Raw genomic sequence first — 7,590 nt, 5'->3', positions numbered from 1 at the left:
ATGTCCAGGAAGGATATCCAGGACATGTAGCGCAGAATCTTTAGAAAAGTGACTAGGTTGGGAGGGCAAACAGGATGAAAAAGGGCCAGAACAATTTGTGAGTTTCAATTCTACAAAGCTGTCACATAGGGTAGTTTGCAGAATGGGTAGAAAGGGCAAAAGCGAAAACAATATAGTGTTTGTTCTCATTTGGCTCACAATTGACACATAAAGGAAAACGTTCTCCAGATACCCAGTGAAAGATTTTGGCAGGCAGAGGAAAATGTAGCTTTTGGATTCAGGAGGTCAGCAGGTATAAAGGACAATTTCTGTGTGGGATTTACAGGGAGGTCGGCAAGCGTTGACTAAGGAACAGAACGGAGGATCCGGGTAAGCTGGGGAGCACGTGGGGTGAGCGTGACCTCCGAGTTTACAGGACGCATCTAAGAACAGGAGAAGAGATGAGAGACTTTGGGAATTACACATGGATGAGAATTAGCAAAATGCTCAAGCAGATGAGGGAGAAAATCACAGAGAAGAAACAGTTCATTAACTCAATGAATTAGAATCATTTAAAAATCACTAGGGCAATTCCTTGCTGGGAAGCTCAGTCATTTTCTAGAAATGATATAATATGATGCTACAACCTTTACTTCTAGCTTCTCATCTATAAATAACGTTGAGAAACTTAAAAAGTGAAAATGAAAATAAAGTTCATCTTCCACCTTAAAGGAAAATACCTGTGTTCCAGTGAAGCAGACTCTTGATTTGACCCTTATTACGTGAAACACGTGTGTCCTCCTGTGCCCTAAACAGGTGCAGCTTCATCAAGGTTTCTTTCTTTCTTTCTTTCTTTCTTTCTTTCTTTCTTTCTTTCTTTCTTTCTTTCTTTCTTTCTTTCTTTCTTTCTTTCTTTCTTTCTTTCTTTCTTTCTTTCTTTCTTTCTTTCTTTCTTTCTTTCTTTCTTTCTTTCTTTCTTTCTTTCTATCTTTCTTTCTTCCTTAACAATGTAAAGGGGTTTTTTTTTAATTGTGTATATGTCACATTAGGCAAAATTATTTAAAGTCAATCAATTTTTATTCGAGTAATTCCATGTTGTGATTTCTTCCACTGTCCATCAAGGCCACTTTAGCTCCTGTAAAGAATTGGTGTCAACATTTATCTTCAAAAGATTTATCTTCAAGTTAGCTTCTTGTAATGAAATTGATGCTTATTTTAATCCAGTTGTCCTGTCAGCCCATAATTCTTTTATTTTGGTTTCTTTCATCTCCTTTTTATATGGGCATACTGTTGAAGAATTTAAAATTGCCTATGGAAAAACCAAGAATCTTTGAGGTCTAATTTTTTTTCAACTAATTTACTTTAGGGTCATTTTTGGTATAGATGGATCTGCCTGGTTCTCAGTTTGACACCCTAAGCGATCATCACACTCAAGAATAGTACAGATGTGTGGAATATGGCAGTATCTTTAACTCCAGACATTATGTTCTCAAGATAAAAGTTTTTAAAACAACATGCCATCTTATGTATCAGGTCAATATGAAATTGAAATGCAAAATAAATACAGATGAGGATTTCCCTCATGTTCCATCCTTTAGCTATCTCTTCTATAGATCTAGAGTCAACCTTTTTAAATTAAAGTCAGGGTATATCTTTGTTGCCCAGATAAGAGTACAGTAGTACTATCAAAACTCTGTGCAGCCACCAACTCCTGGGCTCAATCCTCCTGCCTTAGCCTCCATTTCCTGAGAGGCTGCAAGTATAAGCACAAACCCTTATACCCAGCTAATTTAAAAAATTTTGTGGAGATAAGGTGTTACTTTCTTGCCCAGGCTGGTCTTGAACTCCTGGCTTCAATCAATCCTCCCACCTCAGTCTCCCAAAGTGTGGGAATCGCAAACATGAGCCACTGAGTCTGGCCTGGAATCAGCCTCTGTGGTTATCAATACTCCCATCAGCTAACTGTCTCAGGTATCATAATGTCCCTTCTTACATATATCAAAAATCATACTGAACAATGAATCCTGGGTTGCAAAAGAAGATTTATTTTTTCCACCTATCCATAAGTCTTTGTCCACGAGTTAAACAAAAACATGCTTAAGTACAGTCATCAGGGTTTTCTTGACCTCTAAACTCCAAACATCATCTTTGCCTGTGTGACCAAGAAAATTCTAGCTGGACTGTTCAGTAGCTACAGAGAATGACAATCCGCAAAGCAACTCAAAAGATAAAAAGGAATGCTGGAATTGACTCCTAATAATTACTCCTATTACCAATGACAGTCTATGATTGTTTTCTCCTGTTTCTCAATTTTTCACATGCTTTCTGATTATAATAAATTTGTGAATCAGCAGGGGAAGAATGTAGTATGAGGAACTTAGGTATTCCTGTGATTGTTGCAGAAAATAAAAGAACTGATGAGTGGAAAAAAATCAGTCTGTGTAATGGATTTTGTGGCCTTTAAAATTATTCTTAAAATTCATGAAGTGTTTTGTTTCATTCATTTTATTTTTCTAAAGATTTACTCATCAAATATTTAATCAAATTAAATAACGAATATAATAAATAGCATATAGGCTGTGTAGAATTCTCTGGAAAAAAAAAAAAAGATAAAGAATGCATGAACTCTGCCCTCAGGGTGCTTCTGGTTTCCTGAAAAAGACATATACAAGAATAACTACAATGCAAAGTAAAATATTGTCAAGAGCAACTTTCATTTCTTACAGAGTAACTGATATCATCGGAATGACCTTTCCACCATAAACAACTATAAAAATGAAACACAGGCACTATAGGGCTGTGATACTTAAAAGAACGAAAACACATAAAGTGAGTTTCCTGATGGCTCTAGCCTTTTGCCTGGAGGCACTTTCTAGAAATGATGCTGAGATGTGCTGGCCAAGCAGAGAACAGTGATCTCACTGAGATGTGTAGTCAGAAATTAAGAGTTCAAGGCTGCCAGGTAGTCTGCATGTACAGGAAAGGGAAAAGCACAGAAAGAAGTGGTGGTGAGAAGCAGCCATGGAAACATACATAATTTTCTCCTTAAGTTCTTGGAGGAATACCAAGCAGCACACACAGACCTCACTGAAAAACCAGGCATTTATCTGAGATCTCAGAGTGCAGTAAAGTGAATCTACTTTAGACCTGTAACACTGACTTTATATCCACCTTTACAAAGCTTTTACAGACCATTGGAAAATGAAGCAAAACTATTAGTAAACTGTCTACTCATAAAAAAGAACTGTCACTCATTAAAAAAATCTTGGCTTTTGATAAAGTGATAATTCACAATATCCACCATAATTCTCATTTTAATTACTGGATATAAAAACTTGTGACCAATAACTAATGAATTTTCAAAGTCATTAATTATAGACCCAGAGAAGACAAAGGTATTGGAATTAGCAGACAAATATAAAGGAAATACTGAGCATAATGAGTGAACAGATGGGGAATCTCAGTAGACAAATGGTATTTGTAACAAATGTTTACATGGAAATTCCAGACCTTAAAACCTAAAATATCTAAAATTGGTTAATCACTTAACTAATTAGTAAATTGGATACTGTGGCAACTATCAGAAAATCTGAGGAAATTGCAGTAAGAAATAATAAAAATGAAGCACATATAATAAAAATGCTGAAATGTTAAATAATGACAGTTTTAAAGATAGTGGGGCAATATCAAATGTTCTCACATACGTGTAATTGGAATCTTAGGAAGAAAGGAGAAAGAAATTGGGATAGAAAACATATATGAAGAAATAGCCCCAAATTTTCCAAATTTGCTGAAAATAACTCTTAGATCCTAAGCATTTGATAAATTGTAAGCAGATTGAACATATATACAACAACAACAACAAAAAAAACAAAAAAGAACTATCATGGACATATCTCTGGAAAAAAAAAACAATTAGAAGCAAATTTTTTTTTTTTTTTTTTTTTTTTTTTTTTGTGAGACAGAATCTTACTCTGTCACCCAGGCTGGAGTTCAGGAGTTCAGTGGCACAATCTTGGGTCACTTCAGCCTCCACCTACTGAATTCAAGTGATTCTTGTGCCTCAGCCTTCCAAGCAGATGGAGTTACAGGCATGATCTACCATGCCCAGCTGAATTTTTTTTTTTTTTTTTTTTGTATTTTTAGTAGAGATGGGCTTTTGCTGTGTTGGCCAGGCTACTCTCAAACTCCTGGCCTCAAATGATCTGTCCATCTCAGCTTCCCGAAGAGCTGGGGTTATAGACCTGAACCACTCTTCCAGGTCTGAGAAAACTTTAAAAAGCAACAAAACACTAAGTATAGTATACCATGAATAGAAGGAAAACATAAGTAAGAAATATTGTGTGTCTTACAAAAAAGACAATGCAAGCCAGAAGGTATTGAAATTCTATCTGAAAGATACTGAAAGAAAAGATAACATGTCAATCTAGAATTCTATAACCAGTGAACATTTTTTAAAAATAATGTTGCAATAAAGACATTTTAAAATAAACAAAAGAGGATTTCAGCACCACAAACTTGCACTGAAATAAATGGCAAATAAAGTTCTACAGACTAAAGGAGAAAAATGTCAGATGGAAATTTGGATTACACTTCAAAATGAAAGCCATGGAAGTAGGAAATATGCTGGTAAAAATAAAGACTTTTAAAACTTGTTTTAAAAAATTGAACCGTAAAACAAAACAGTGGCAATATATGGTAAGGTATATGCAAAATGAAATAAAATATATGACAACAGTGAATAAAGGATGAGGAGCAGTGAAAGTATGTTGTTATAGATCTCTCACCTAATATATGAAGTGGTATGTAATATTGCTCTTTTGATAGAGATTGTGATATGGTCTTCGTTTTGTATGCTGCAAATCATAGACCCACCTCTAAAACTAAGTCAAAAGTATTGTTAATGAGATAATAATCAAGGTAAAATAGAATACACACACACACACACACACACACACACACACACACACACCCCACTTACTAATCCAAAAGAGGCAAGGAAAAAAGCAAAGGAAAGCAAAGAATAGATGGGTCAAATAGTAGGAGAAATGACAGGATGTATACCCTTTACATCAATAATTACTTTAAATGCAAATGCATGAAACACTCCGATTTAAATTGTCCGTCTAGAAAACACACATACAAGATTCACTATATGCTTTTAACAGATTTGTTTTAAATATAAAAACACAACTAGGTTAAAAGTACAATGATGGGAAAAGATATATCATGCAAATGTTAATCATGAAACAGTTGGAGTGGGTTGAAAGTGGATGCTTCAAAGCATGGAGTATCAACTGAGATAAAGGACATTGCATTATAATAAAAGGTTCAATTCTCCAAGGAGACATACATGCCCACCTTATAAAAGAAACTCAAGGTACACAAAACAAAACTGAGATATTTAAAGGATAAATAAACAAATCTGCAATTATGTTTGGAGATATTAACTCTTTTGTTTCTATTATTAACAGAAGCAGTAAACCAAAGTAAAATACAAAGTAGTAAGGATATAGAAGATCTAATCAACACTCTTAGTACACTTGACCTAATGTACATTTGTATAACACTTCATCAACCAGCATCAGAATACACATGCTCTTCAGGTACACGTGAAATATTTTAAAAGATGCAGCACATGATGACACATAAGCTAAGTCTCATTAATTTAAGACTACTGACATGACACAGAGTGTATTTCCCAAATGCAACAGAAGTAAAGTAAAAACGAAAAGCAGAAAAATATCTGTAGATTCCCCCAAATATGTGAAACTCAAAAATCACATTTCTAAGCAACCCAGAGGGCAAAGAGGAGATCAAAGGGGAAATTAGAAATGTATTTAAACCAATGAAAATGAAAACACAGCCTATCAAAATGTGTGAGATTCATTCTTACCCTTTCCAAGACTGTCAGAATAAGAAATGCTATCACAGCAATAATCCAAACCAGCATGCTGTTAGGAAAATATCATCTAAAGATAAAGCCAAGGGCATTGTAAAATATTTTTTCAAGACTTCAAAAACTGTCAAGGAGCTACCTCAAAGAGAAAAGAAAATTCCTGTAAGGTTGTGATACATATGTCTCAAATATATTCTTTATTACACATTGGCACATCTAATAATCTTAAGGACATTGTCCCATAGCTGTATTATAGGAAGCCCTATATAAAAAATGGCTAGTATTGAGATAGATGGGAAGGGCTTTTATATAAAGAAATCAAGTACAATGAGATTCACAAGAATTCCACAAGATTTTTAAGAGAGCAGTATTGGCAAAGCTGCCACCAGTTTCGAAAAGAAAAAGACAGGATAAAATAAAAAAAAGGTAGCCTGGCGAGGTGGCTCACACCTGTAATCCCAGCTCTTTGGGAGGCTAAGGTAGGAGTATCATGAGGTCAGGAGTTCAAGACCAGCCTGATAAATATGGTGAAACCCCATCTCTACTAAAAATACAAAAATTAGCAGGGCATCATGGTGCATGCCTGTATTCCCAGCTACTGGGGAGGCTGAGGTAGGAAAATTGCTTAAACCCGGTAGGTGGAGGTTGCTGTGAGCCAAGATCATGCCACTGCACTCCAGCCTGGGTAACGGAACAAGAGTCCATCTCAAAAAAAAAAAAGTGTTTATGAGATCCACATAAAACTACTTAGCTATAAACATCAGCTAGATGACACGCAGGGAGGAACCAAGAATCCAGAGGGTGGATCTGAGAGCAATAGTGACTTTTTCTAACTAAGCTCTATCCAAGGAACTGCCAGCATGTGTTTGCATGCATCTCAGAATTGCTATGGACCAGTGAGTTTGAAGTGTCTCTTATTTCCCTCCTCTTCAAAGTGGTCAAGAAAAGGAAAAGGAAAAAAGTGGTCAAGAATTTAACACACAAAGTGTTAGGCTAGTTATGGGGGAACCAAAAGATTATGTTCATTCTGTGAAGCAGGTATTATGAATGTGTTAGAGAAGGTGATATTTCCTCTGCTCCTTAAAAATGATAAGGGATTCTGGACCACAGACATTGTGGGAAGGAAATTTCAGTAAGATGTTTATGAATAAGAGTAAGCAAAAGTATAATTACAGAAGTATGTGGGATATTCAATGAGCAGCAATTAATTTCTTTTAGCTAACGAGTAAAAGGAATGATGAAGCCAGACAGATGAGGAATTTGAAGCAAAGGGAAGAAGATTGGATTTTATTCTATAGGTAAGTGAGGCACACAAATGATTTTCCACAAGTGAGTGAAATGATCAGAACTATGGTTTTGAAGGGATAATACAAATGACAATGTGAATGAATAAGAGGAAGAGAAGCAACTGTGAGGCTCTTGAGGCTCTTGGGTTATTTCATCTAGATAAAATGAATAGAGTTGTTGTAGTAAAACAAAGGAGAAATCAAATATTCTGGGTGTAAATCAGAAAAACTCAGCATGTTGTACCAAAATAGCGAAGAAAAAGTAAGGCTAAATAATGATGTAAGTTTTCAAGTTATAATTGCCCAGTAGAGTGCTGACAACATAAACAAACTTTCTTGGGTCTATTTCTGAATTTGCCATCAGTACCAAATTGCTAAACAATATTTTTAAAAAATACGGTAATGGTTTAATTTTTGTCATGCTCG

At 35.3% G+C, this 7,590-nt stretch overlaps 1 non-coding gene across 1 annotated transcript; it reads right to left on the bottom strand.

Annotated features, from left to right (window-relative positions):
* Positions 1-1,957: 1,957 nt before the first annotated feature.
* LOC120367659 (small nucleolar RNA SNORA40) lies at positions 1,958-2,085 on the bottom strand. The gene has a single exon (XR_005581984.1). It is a non-coding gene; the product is annotated as a small nucleolar RNA SNORA40 (small nucleolar RNA).
* Between the last annotated feature and the right edge of the window lie 5,505 nt (positions 2,086-7,590).

This window comes from Saimiri boliviensis, chromosome 8 (genome assembly GCF_048565385.1).
Source record: "Saimiri boliviensis isolate mSaiBol1 chromosome 8, mSaiBol1.pri, whole genome shotgun sequence".
NCBI lineage: Eukaryota > Metazoa > Chordata > Mammalia > Primates > Cebidae > Saimiri > Saimiri boliviensis.
The sequence above is the reverse complement of the archived record's forward strand: the minus strand, read 5'-3'. Positions and strand labels throughout refer to the sequence as shown.